This window comes from Eptatretus burgeri, chromosome 14 (genome assembly GCF_056783735.1).
Source record: "Eptatretus burgeri isolate ZD-2024b chromosome 14, Ebu_testis_v1, whole genome shotgun sequence".
Lineage (NCBI taxonomy): Eukaryota > Metazoa > Chordata > Myxini > Myxiniformes > Myxinidae > Eptatretus > Eptatretus burgeri.
In genome coordinates, this window is record NC_140974.1 from 26,338,064 (window position 1) to 26,350,604 (window position 12,541).

The following is a 12,541-nucleotide window of genomic DNA, read 5'->3' on the forward strand; positions in this document are numbered from 1 at the left end:
CTCATTTATGCACATGTACTCCGTCTTACTCCGACTGACTATCATTCCCCTTCTCTCCAGTGCGTACCTCCACCACTCGAGGCTCGCCTCAGCCTGCTCCCTACTCTCCCTACAGATCATGATGTCATCCGCGAACATCATAGTCCATGGGGACTACAGTCTGATCTCGTGCGTCAACCTGTCCATCACGATTGCAAACAGGAAAGGGCTCAGAGTCGATCCTTGGTGCAATCCCACTTTTACCTTAAACCGGTCCGTCATTCCTACCGCACACCTCACCGCTGTCACACTGTCTTCTTACATATCCTGCACGATCCTCACATACTTCTCCACCACTCCCGACTTCCTCATACAATGCCACAACTCCTCTCTTGGCACCCTATCATAAGCTTTCTCTAAATCCACAAACACACAATGTAACTCCTTCTGGCCTTCCCTATACTTCTCCATCAACATTCTCAAAGCAAACATTGCATCAGTGGTGCTCTTTCCTGGCATAAACCCATATTGCTGCTCACAGATCGTCACCTCTCCTCTCAACCTCGCTTCCACTACTCTTTCCCACAACTTCATGGGATGGCTTAACAACTTTATCCCTCTGTAATTTCCACAGCTCTGCACATCACCCTTATTCTTGAAAATCGGAACCAGTACACTTAATCTCCACTCCTCCGGCATCCTCTCACTTTCCAAGACTTTATTAAACAATCTGGTTAACAACCCCACTGCCATCTCTCCAAAGCACTTCCACGCCTCCACTGGTATACCATCTGGGCCAACCGCTTTTCCACTTTTCATCTTCTTCAAAGCAGTCCTCACTTCATCCTTACTGATCCACCCCACTTCCAGATTCACTATCTCCACCTCTTCCAACCTTCTCTCATTTTCTTCATTCATCAGCTCCTCAAAGTACTCCATCCACCTTCTCAACACACTCTCCTCGCTCATCAGCACATTCCCATTTGCGTCCTTTATCACCCGAACCTGCAGCACATCCTTCCCACCTCGGTCCCTCTGTCTTGCCAATCGGTACAAATCCTTTTCCCCTTCTTTTGTATCCAACTTCTCATACAGCTCGTCATATGCCTTTTCCTTGGCCTTTGCCACCTCTCTTTTTGCCTTTCGCTGCCACTCCTTGTACTCCTGCCGACTTTCTTCATCTCTCTGACTATCCCACTTCCTTTTCGCCAACCCCTTCTTCTTTATACTTTCCTGTACTTCCTCGTTCCACCACCAAGTCTCCTTATCTTCCTTCCTCTGTCCAGATGTCACACCAAGTACCTTCCTAGCTATCTCCCTCACAACTTCTGCTGTCGTTGCCCAATCATCCCACCCATCTTTACCACCATCCATCGCCTGTCTCACCTCCTCCCTAAATTTCACGCAACAGTCTTCCTCCTTCAGCTTCCACCATCTGGTCCTTGGTTCAGCCCTCACTCTCTTCCTCAACCTCACCTCTAAAGTCATCCTACAGACCACCAATCGATGCCATCGAGCTACACTCTCCCCTGCCACCACCTTACAGTCACTAATCTCTTTCAGGTTGCATCTCCTGCTTAAGATGTAATCCACCTGTGTGCACTTTCCTCCACTCTTGTATGTCACCCTGTGTTCCTCCTTCTTCTTGAAATATGTATTTACCACTGCCATTTCCATTCTTTTTGCAAACTCTACCACCATTTGCCCTTCCACATTTCTCTTGTTGAGACCGTACCTACCCATCACCTCCTCATCCTCTTTATTCCCTTCCCCAACATGCCCATTGAAATCTGCTCCAATCACCACTCTTTCATCCTTGGATACACTCTCCACCGCTTCATCTAACTCACTCCAGAAATCTTCTTTATACTCCATCTCACACCCCATATGTGGGGCATATGCACTGATGACATTCATCATCACCCCTTCAATTTCCAACTTCACACTCATCACTCGGTCAGACACTCTCCTCACCTCCAATACCCTCTTGACATAATTTTCCTTCAGGATTACCCCGACACCATTTCTCCTCCCATCCACACCATGGTAGAACAGTTTGAAACCACCTCCAATGCTCCTAGCCTTACTCCCCATCCACTTGGTCTCTTGTACACACAGTATGTCCACCTTTCTTCTCTCCATCATATCAGCCAACTCTCGCCCTTTGCCAGTCATCGTCCCAACATTCAGAGTTCCAACTCTCACCTCCACACTTCTACCCTTCCCCCTCTCCCACTGCCTCCGGACTCGCCTTCCCCATCTCCTTCTCCTCCTTCACCCAGCAGTCGCACAATTTCCACTGGTACCCTGCTGACCACCGGTACCGGTGGCGGTCATTGGTAACCCGGGCCTCGACCGATCCGGTATGGAAATTCGTTTTGTTGTCCGCATAATGATTTGGCATAGGTTTTTACACCGGAAGCCCTTCCTGACACAACCCTGGTCGCCTCTTACGACACACAGGGATATGGTACACCTATTCTAACCGGGGCATACACCGGGCCCAGTACAACTGGTACTCATTTCGCCGACCTCGGAAGGATGGCAGGCTGAGTCAACCTCCTGGTGTTTTCGACTTGGTTTATATATATATATATATATATATATATATATATATATATATATATATATATATATATATATATATATATATATATATATATATATATATATATATATATATATATATATATTGTTGTGGTTACCAAATTCGCAAACCACCATTCAGGTCCCTTAGGTGAGGTATCTCGGTAAGTGCATGTGTAGTTAGGCCCAAACCCGTTGTCTAGTGGGAATACATGTCATTTATACGTGCTGCGACTCTTTAGGATAGCCGTTTTTCTTTTACTATCTTTATTTTGGACCAACCGCCATGATTACCATCACAACCACAACATCAACCACCAACCACAACGCCGCTTCACCACAACCGCCACGACCTTCACGTCACACCTCGCCACCGTAGCATCGCCACCGTTCTTGCCCCGCTGTGGGTACCGGTGTTGGACTCGTGCAGGACACACGTTGAACAGCGTGTACAAAATCACGGATTTTGTGCTTCAAAAACGGATCAAAAACGACACACGCTCACTTTTTGCCGTCCAATCGGTGAGCGAGGGTCGAATTGGCCCCGCCCCCAGGGCGATCGATATATGCAAATTTGTGGATCAAAAAGCCTTCACGCCCACTTTTTCTCGGGCCAATGGGGAGCGAGGTGAAAGGTCAAAGGGAGGGGGTCAAAGGCGAAGTTACGGGGGGATAAAAGGACGGTGTTCGTCGAAAAGGAGAACGAGAACAAAGACGAGAACGAGAACGAGAACGAGAACGAGAACGAGAACGAGAACGAGAACGAGAACGAGAACGAGAACGAGAACGAGAACGGGAACGAAAAGGAGAACGAGAACGAGAAGGAGTCGGAACGGAGGGGACGAGTGTGGAAGTCTGGAGCCCGAAGCCTGCAGTGGCTGGAGAAGCTGAAGAGAGTCGGACGAGGGGGTGCTCGCGTCGGTGCCAGGAGCTGCACGCCCGAGGGAGGCCGGCAGCGCGACCTGGCCGAGGTGGAGACGCACACCAGGGATAATAAAGATCCTCTATACCCCGAGCATCAGCAACCCCCTCCTGTTTCCCCCCGCGCTGAGATAGTGCGACCAAGGGGGCCCCGTTCCCACCCCCTACCAGACACCGTCCACGAGGCCCGCGGGTTGCGGGGCCATCGCCGCTCCGCGTCTCATCACCAGACGGGTAGGCCCGACCCGGTCTCGGCCTCAGGCCCGCCTCATTCTTGAGGATATTCTTTTCCTTGGTTTTGGGTATGTGTTGTCGGCGCCGTCTGTGAAGTAGAATTGTATAAGTGTTGCCGTGTGCTCGGTAGTCGGTATTAGCTCTGCACTGTGTTTTCGCTTTTATATTTGCTTTTTGTGTAAATGGAATATTGTTTTCTTTTTTTGTGTGCTTTTGGTGGAATTGTATTTGTGTGCTTCCCGTGTGCCGCGAATAAATGTGCTTTATTGTTGAACTGTTCTCCCGCTTCGCTTCGTCTTTTCCTCCATTGAATCCCCATCTTGCTTCACGTAAAGGGTTGGTAGTGGGCTGAATACGCCCGATAATTAATCGAACCGTCGAGGTCGACGATAACACCGCTCGGTTATTCTGATAGTACGGAACGGGTCGCTTAAGTGGCCCGTGTCCGAAGTCGACCTGCGGCGAGGTGCGATCGCCCGGTCTACCCTCCGCGTGGGTACTTAGGTAGTTCGAATTTGGCGAGCAACCCTATCCCACGCGGGGGCTGATTGGCTCGATCGCGGTGAGACCGAAAGGTCCACCCGTGACTGGTTCCCGGCGTTAGTCCGAGAGGGTCACGACTGGATTGTCCGTCCGGTGGGCGACGTGCCGCGATTCGAGTTACGTGGCCGTCGCACGCCGGCGGGCGCGAATACCGCAACACTGGTGTCAGGTCGTGCGATACAAATTCATCGCCCTCCTCGCGGCACTGGTATTGGAGAGCGGGACAACAGGCTCTCCTGTCTCCAGCGAAATTCACGGGAATCGGTCCAGGGGTGAGAGAAGCGACCCCCGATTCCCTCCAAATTACGAGCGAGCAAATTAACCCTTCACGAGAAGCAAGATGGCGTCTCAAGGCGAGCGGGAGCCGGGGGTATTAGAAATGTATATGTGTAGTAATGTAGAATCCATGGTCCAGGATGGAATCCCCGAGCAGGAAATGTTGATTGTGCAGGAACACGGACTCGCCCAACTGAACCCAGGGCCCGAGGTGGGTGCGGCAGCGGCTGCGGTGTATGACACCTCCCCCCTCCCTCTCCACCAAGACCCTTCCCCAACCCCTGCCGAAACGGCTCACTTGAGTGCATCCGACATGGCCCAGCTATTCACCATGCTGGCACAAATGAATGCGGCAATGACAAATGAAATAAAAAACGAAATGAAAGACATGAACAAACAAATAAACGAAAAGATGGATACATTCACAAACGAAATAAAACGCATGAAAACTAAAATGGAAACGAACATGAAGGAAGAAACGAGAAAGCTACGGGGTGAGACGCAGAACATGGGCCGATGCCTGCAGGCGGGCATGAAGGCCGTGAGCAGGGAACTTAAAATGGCGACTCCACGTGTCGGAACAAACGAGCTGGAAGGGGGTGCAACGGCTGACAGGCCCGCGGTGGAGGCGGGTAAGGAAAAAGTAATTCGGGAGACAAGAGACGAGGTGAAAGTAATTGCGAGGGAGAGAAAAGAACAATTAATACGGAGAGCAAGGATGAGGTACGCGGAGATCGTGAAAGAGCAAGGAGTGAAAAACAGGGAAGGACGGGAGCGACTTAAAGAGAAAGCAAGGTTGACCTACATAAAGATAAGGGAAAGACGCCAGAAAGAAGCAGAGACCAATAAACACGATGAAGACGGGGTAAGTGACGCGCACACACACACGGAGGTAGTGGAGGACAATGGGGTTGAGCTCGCGGAGCGTGTAGAGACCCAGTGCGAGCACCTGGATGGCCTCCTCCAGGAACGAGGGGAGGGAGTATGCCCCCTTGAGGCGAGTCACGACCAGGTGAGTTCAGTCGTGCTTTGCGAGGTTGAGAGGACGGGTGCTGTGGACAGGTGCTTGGAGAGCTTGGGGGGTATAGAGGCCCCGGAGACCCTTGTGGGGACACGAATCCCCAGTGTGGTTGTCCCTGTGTGTGTGGTGCAAGGTGTGAGTGCGTCCCCGTGTGTGGAAGCGACCCCGTGTGTGAGTGGTGTGGTGGCGATGGTGCCAGAGTGCGTGCTTCCCAGCACGCCGTGTGTGGATGAGGCACCGCGGGTGAGTTCCCCCGCGTGTGTGGATGAGGGACGGAGTGCGAGTGAGGCACCGCGGGTGTGTGCCCCCGCGTGTGTGAGTGAGGCACGGTGTGTGGATGAGGCACAGCGGTTGAGTTCCCCCGCGTGTATGAGTGAGGCACGGTGTGTGGATGAGGCACCGCGGTTGAGTTCCCCCGCGTGTGTGGATGAGGCACGGAGTGCGAGTGAGGCACCGCGGGTGAGTGCCCCCGCACGCGTGAGTGAACGGCCGTGTGCAAGGTCGCTGTGTGCAAGGGAGACCGTGTGTGTGAGAGCGGTATGTGAGGGAGATGTCGGTTGGCATGCGGGAGCACGCAGCCGCGTCTCCCGGTGTGAATGTGATGGTGTGGACTGTGTGCGTCGTAACACGCAGGTATGCGTGTGTGGAATGGAGACGGAGACGGCGACAGAGGAGAGAAAGCCGAGTTGCGGCTGTAGTTGTTTCGCGGACCGTGCCGGGTTCACCCAGCAGTGAGCACGCGGTCCGTGCTGTGCAACGCACGAGACCGCCACGTGCTCGCTTGCGAGAGTGAAGTCCCGGTCCGGAAACGCACGCGGTGGATTTGCCGATCCCGCGGACGGACAAAGTTTAGGCAGGTAAATGGATTTGGACCGGACGGGTTCTCCACGCGATCGTGTGTGTTAAGCTCCAACGGGCAAAGCACATGTGTTCGCGTGGGGAACCCCTCGAGACGTGTGGCTTGTGTTTTTTTTTTATGCGCACGGTGACGTCATGGCTGCACGTGGGGTTGGAATCCGGCAGGAGGGGTATCTCTGCCGGATGGTCCCGTCCAAGGAGGGACGAGGAACACGTGCAGCTGCATGACGTCACGGGCAGGTGCAAAGTGCGCGAGCTCTGAGTTGCCGCGCAGGTGCTGCGCATGTAAAGAGAAAAAAAAAGAAGCAAGCCTCACTTTCGGGTGTACAGGATTCCTGGGCAAGGGGTGAAAGACCCCCTTACCTGGGCACAGGATGGAAACTAGTTAGGGGGAAGGGTTAGCTTAGTTAGACCGACTTCATGGGGCAGGGGTAAGTCCTCATGGAGTCCGTGGAATGGATTAGTTAGAGGGATTGTAGCCAGATTTAGGTTGGGAAATAAAATGAATTTTTTTGATTTAGGAGTCAGTGACAGACAGTGAATGTGTAGAGTTGACGTAGTTTAGCTACGTAGTGTTAAAAGGAACGTGCTACTAGTTTAAGGGACGACGTGGGAGCACGAGTTAGTTAGGGGAGGTAGTTAGGAGGATGGCAGAGTTCGGTGGTGTGTGTGTTGAAGAGTTGGAGAGTTGTGAGGTGAGTACTTGGTGAGTGAGTGAGGCCAGCGGGTCTGTGTGTATGGAGCGAATGGGGAATGCATGGTGCGATGAGTGATTGGGGGGAGGAGTGACTCCCGCCCAAGGGACCCCGGGGTCAGAGTAAAGTGAGTTAGCTGGGTTAGTCAAATTGAAAAATGGAGGTCGTTTTGTTGTTGGTGGGAATGTAGGCTCGAGACCCATTTGGAGGGGTGCAGGAGCCCTGTTGACGGGCTTGGGAGCGTGGCTGCGAAAGGTGAGTATCGCTGAGTGGGTACCCCGGGCACCAGACTAGTCGGCCGCGGTAGGCCATGGGCCCATGGGGGGCCGGGATAGAGTAGTGGGCACGGGTGCGCCTGCTTGGTGCGGGGGCCCGGGGCGCCATAAGCCGCGTGGGCAGTGTTGTGGGCACGGGTGACCCTCGGAAAGGGGCCCGGGAGGCCGGCCTGCCACGTGTGCGTTTCAGGGGAGGTGCCATGGGGGGAACTCCCCGGTGTTAGGGAGCTGGTAGGCTCGGAGGCAGTGCAGTGCCCGGGGGTGCCATAGCGGGAGATTCGGCAGAGGGTCGTGCCTGCCAAAGGGAGCCACGTGTCCCAGCCAGGAGACCGTGTGAGGGCACGGAGAGAAAATTGGGGGGCGAGGCCCGAAATTGTAAGGACACCAACACAGGCGACGGGAATCTGGGTTGTTAGAACCAATAGTTTAAGCGAGAGGCGCTTGTTGAAAGCCCCGGGGTAGTTTAACAGTTAAATGGTTAGGGTAGATTAGGAGATGTACCCCTCCGCACCATCCATCCCCTCGCTGTCGTTGTGGGCCGCTGGACCCACTTTGGGTAAGATCGCCGAACTCTGGGGAGGCCATTCTGAGGCTTCGTTGGGCCTCGACACAGGACGTTAGCTCTCCCTTGTTCCCCTCCGGGAAGGGAACGTAGGGGTTGGGAGTAGGTTAGGTGACAGGATAGGTTAGCCGAACAAGGACGATAAAGGGGGTTAGGGGACGATTTATAGTGGGGAAGTAAGAAAAAAAAAAAAAACAACAAAAAAATAAGTTGGGGCTAAATTGGGGTTTGACAAATTAAGGGAGTGGGTATGTACAGTGACAGGCAAAGGCGATAGGTTGGGAGGGAGACAGGTAGGTAGGTCCGAGCCCGCCTTCCAAGTGGCCAGCACCACCGCACTCCCTCCACCAACCTCCATTGAACGGCAAAGGCTGGCCAACTTCATCGGCTGGCCGTGTTTTGCTTCAAGGCGGAGGCCGGCCAGCTTCATCTGCAGCTGCTGTGCTGCAAGGCCTGTGCCGGCTGGATCGTCTGCCGGCTGGCTGTTTTTCTGCAAGGCCTGTGCCGGCCAGTTCATCTGCTGGCTGTTTTTCTTCAAGGCCTGTGCCGGCCAGTTCATCTGCCGGCTGTGTTTGCCTGCAGCGGCCTTCTTCTGCGGGCTGTGTTTGCCTGCTGCCTTTGCCATGCCATGCCCACTGCCCATGTTCACCAGCCCCGTCCAATTTTTGCTTTGCCCCCCCCCCCCTGTTCATTTCCATGTGCGCCAGGATCAGAAAGCAACAGTTTGCAAGCTGCAAGAACTGCCCTGTTGGCAGCTACAACACGGGCCTGCAGTGGCGGCCCGTGCACCGTGTTTGCGTCCATCCATTCATCCATCCATTCATCCATCCATTCGTTGTGTTCATTGCGTGTGCCACTTGAGCTGGCACGGAGACTGCGTTTGTGCAGCCCATGCACCGTTGTGGTTCACTGCATTCAGTTCAAACCGTTCATGCATCCATTCGTTGTGCTCATTGCGTGTGCCACTTGAGCTGGCACGGAGACTGCGTTTGTGCAGCCCAAGCACCGTTGTGGTTCACTGAGTTCAGTTCAAAAGGGAAGGCCTTGGACTGCGTGTGAGCAGCCAGCCACGTTCCCTGTCACCTGCATTGTTTGAGCCAGAGACTGCATGTGGGCAGCCTGGCTCCCTGTTAACTGCTTTTCTTTTGCAGAGTTCAATGATCCTGGGCCATGGTTTAGTGTAAAATTTGTAAGTTAAGGTTAAGATGTACTGTAAATATGAGTGCGCCCCCGGCATGTATGTCTTAGCGCCGGCAATTTTATTTAAGTCGTCCGTGTGAGTGAGTTTGTTTAGATAGTTACGCAGCCCTCAGGTTATTTATTTTGGGGACACGAATACCATGAATGTCGCACTCAGGGATCCGTAGGTAAAATGTACTAGGGGAAAACTACACATGATGGCACACGAAAATTTGACGACTCGGGACGAGTCTGTAAAAAGGGAAGGGGGTAGTGTTGTGGTTACCAAATTCGCAAACCACCATTCAGGTCCCTTAGGTGAGGTATCTCGGTAAGTGCATGTGTAGTTAGGCCCAAACCCGTTGTCTAGTGGGAATACATGTCATTTATACGTGCTGCGACTCTTTAGGATAGCCGTTTTTCTTTTACTATCTTTATTTTGGACCAACCGCCATGATTACCATCACAACCACAACATCAACCACCAACCACAACGCCGCTTCACCACAACCGCCACGACCTTCACGTCACACCTCGCCACCGTAGCATCGCCACCGTTCTTGCCCCGCTGTGGGTACCGGTGTTGGACTCGTGCAGGGCGCACGTTGAACAGCGTGTACAAAATCACGGATTTTGTGCTTCAAAAACGGATCAAAAACGACACACGCCCACTTTTTGCCGTCCAATCGGTGAGCGAGGGGCGAATTGGCCCCGCCCCCAGGGCGATCGATATATGCAAATTTGTGGATCAAAAAGCCTTCACGCCCACTTTTTCTCGGGCCAATCTGGAGCGAGGTGAAAGGTCAAAGGGAGGGGGTCAAAGGCGAAGTTACGGGGGGATAAAAGGACGGTGTTCGTCGAAAAGGAGAACGAGAACAAAGAGGAGAAGGAGAACGAGAACAAAAAGGAGAACGAGAACGAGAAGGAGAACGGGAACGAAAAGGAGAACGAGAACGAGAAGGAGTCGGAACGGAGGGGACGAGTGTGGAAGTCTGGAGCCCGAAGCCTGCAGTGGCTGGAGAAGCTGAAGAGAGTCGGACGAGGGGGTGCTCGCGTCGGTGCCAGGAGCTGCACGCCCGAGGGAGGCCGGCAGCGCGACCTGGCCGAGGTGGAGACGCACACCAGGGATAATAAAGATCCTCTATACCCCGAGCATCAGCAACCCCCTCCTGTTTCCCCCCGCGCTGAGATAGTGCGACCAAGGGGGCCCCGTTCCCACCCCCTACCAGACACCGTCCACGAGGCCCGCGGGTTGCGGGGCCATCGCCGCTCCGCGTCTCATCACCAGACGGGTAGGCCCGACCCGGTCTCGGCCTCAGGCCCGCCTCATTCTTGAGGATATTCTTTTCCTTGGTTTTGGGTATGTGTTGTCGGCGCCGTCTGTGAAGTAGAATTGTATAAGTGTTGCCGTGTGCTCGGTAGTCGGTATTAGCTCTGCACTGTGTTTTCGCTTTTATATTTGCTTTTTGTGTAAATGGAATATTGTTTTCTTTTTTTTGTGTGCTTTTGGTGGAATTGTATTTGTGTGCTTCCCGTGTGCCGCGAATAAATGTGCTTTATTGTTGAACTGTTCTCCCGCTTCGCTTCGTCTTTTCCTCCATTGAATCCCCATCTTGCTTCACGTAAAGGGTTGGTAGTGGGCTGAATACGCCCGATAATTAATCGAACCGTCGAGGTCGACGATAACACCGCTCGGTTATTCTGATAGTACGGAACGGGTCGCTTAAGTGGCCCGTGTCCGAAGTCGACCTGCGGCGAGGTGCGATCGCCCGGTCTACCCTCCGCGTGGGTACTTAGGTAGTTCGAATTTGGCGAGCAACCCTATCCCACGCGGGGGCTGATTGGCTCGATCGCGGTGAGACCGAAAGGTCCACCCGTGACTGGTTCCCGGCGTTAGTCCGAGAGGGTCACGACTGGATTATCCGTCCGGTGGGCGACGTGCCGCGATTCGAGTTACGTGGCCGTCGCACGCCGGCGGGCGCGAATACCGCAACAATATATATATATATATATATATATATATATATATATATATATATATATATATATATATATATATATATATATATATATATAAATTTAGTGTCCCAACGGGGCTTGATCTCAGGACCTTTTGGGTCCCAAGCCACTGCCCTAACCACTGCGCCAACACCAGGCCATATTTTAATACACACACACACACACACACATACACACATACACACATACACACATACACACATACACACATACACACATACACACATACACACATACACATACACACATACACACACACACACACACTAAAATATGGTCCATTCTATACAAAAAGCTTCATGTACAGGGCAGTCCATGCATTGACAATGTTATCATCTTTTATTTCCATTTACACCTTTTTTGTGAGTTTAGAAAAAAAAAACCTGCAGGCCACAGGTGTGAGTGCTCGTTATTCATGAAACATTGAAAGCTTCAAAGTTCTCTGTTATTCCAGAGGCCTTGGACTGCACGCCACCACCCTCCTCTGCATCCAGTTGTACAACCAGCTGCACGTGGGCAGGCCTGTGAACAAGGCGCCATTGCTGTTCTCACTCTGTCAATCTGCCATTAATGCAGATACACACTATTTCAACACAATCTCCAACAATTTCAGGATTGAGATATTTATGGGTGAACTTATAGGATAGTTTTAAATTGTTGCAGCAATTAACATTACCATAAGTTTTTATATGGTTTTGTCCATGTGTGTATCTTTACAACTGAACATCCTGATCTGAATAATTCCTTTGCCAATAATTTGTAACAACCCTTGGTGTTTCTAATGGATTGATGAATTCCTTTTCTCTCACTCCTCTGGGAGGCTTCAGTCTTTACAAAAGTTGCTTGAAGTCTGTATTTCTTACTTGAGAAATTCCCTGAAGAAACAAGTGAAGCCACTCAGCATCATCTGTATTTTTGAAGAAAAGTATCGATGCATTCATGATGATCTTAGTCCCGAGAAGGAATTTGTGATGATCTCAGCTTTTTTGCAAAATCAAGGAGAAAGTGGTCAGCAGTAGATACTGAGGACAAAGAAATTTTCAAAGAGCTCCCTCTGCAAGCAAAACACACGTGACACCAACAAACTTATCGCATCTGAAAAGAGGAGGTCATTGCTGTGAGCTGTACTTTTGATTTGTATTTTGGTTTTTTTTATGTACGCCACTGTCCATACACTGTCCAGAGCGTTGGTGCTGCTGAATCAGTTTCTTGGCTAGCTAGCTATCATGTGCAGCCTGTGGCTGCTGGTTGCATCATTTTGTGGGGGCACGGCTGTTCCACTGATGCAGTGCCCTCTGGTATTCATTTTTCCAACCTCGTATGGATGACAAGCTGAGTCAGTCCCACCTGGTGTTAATTCAACGACTGACAGGGACTCAAACTCAAGACCCTT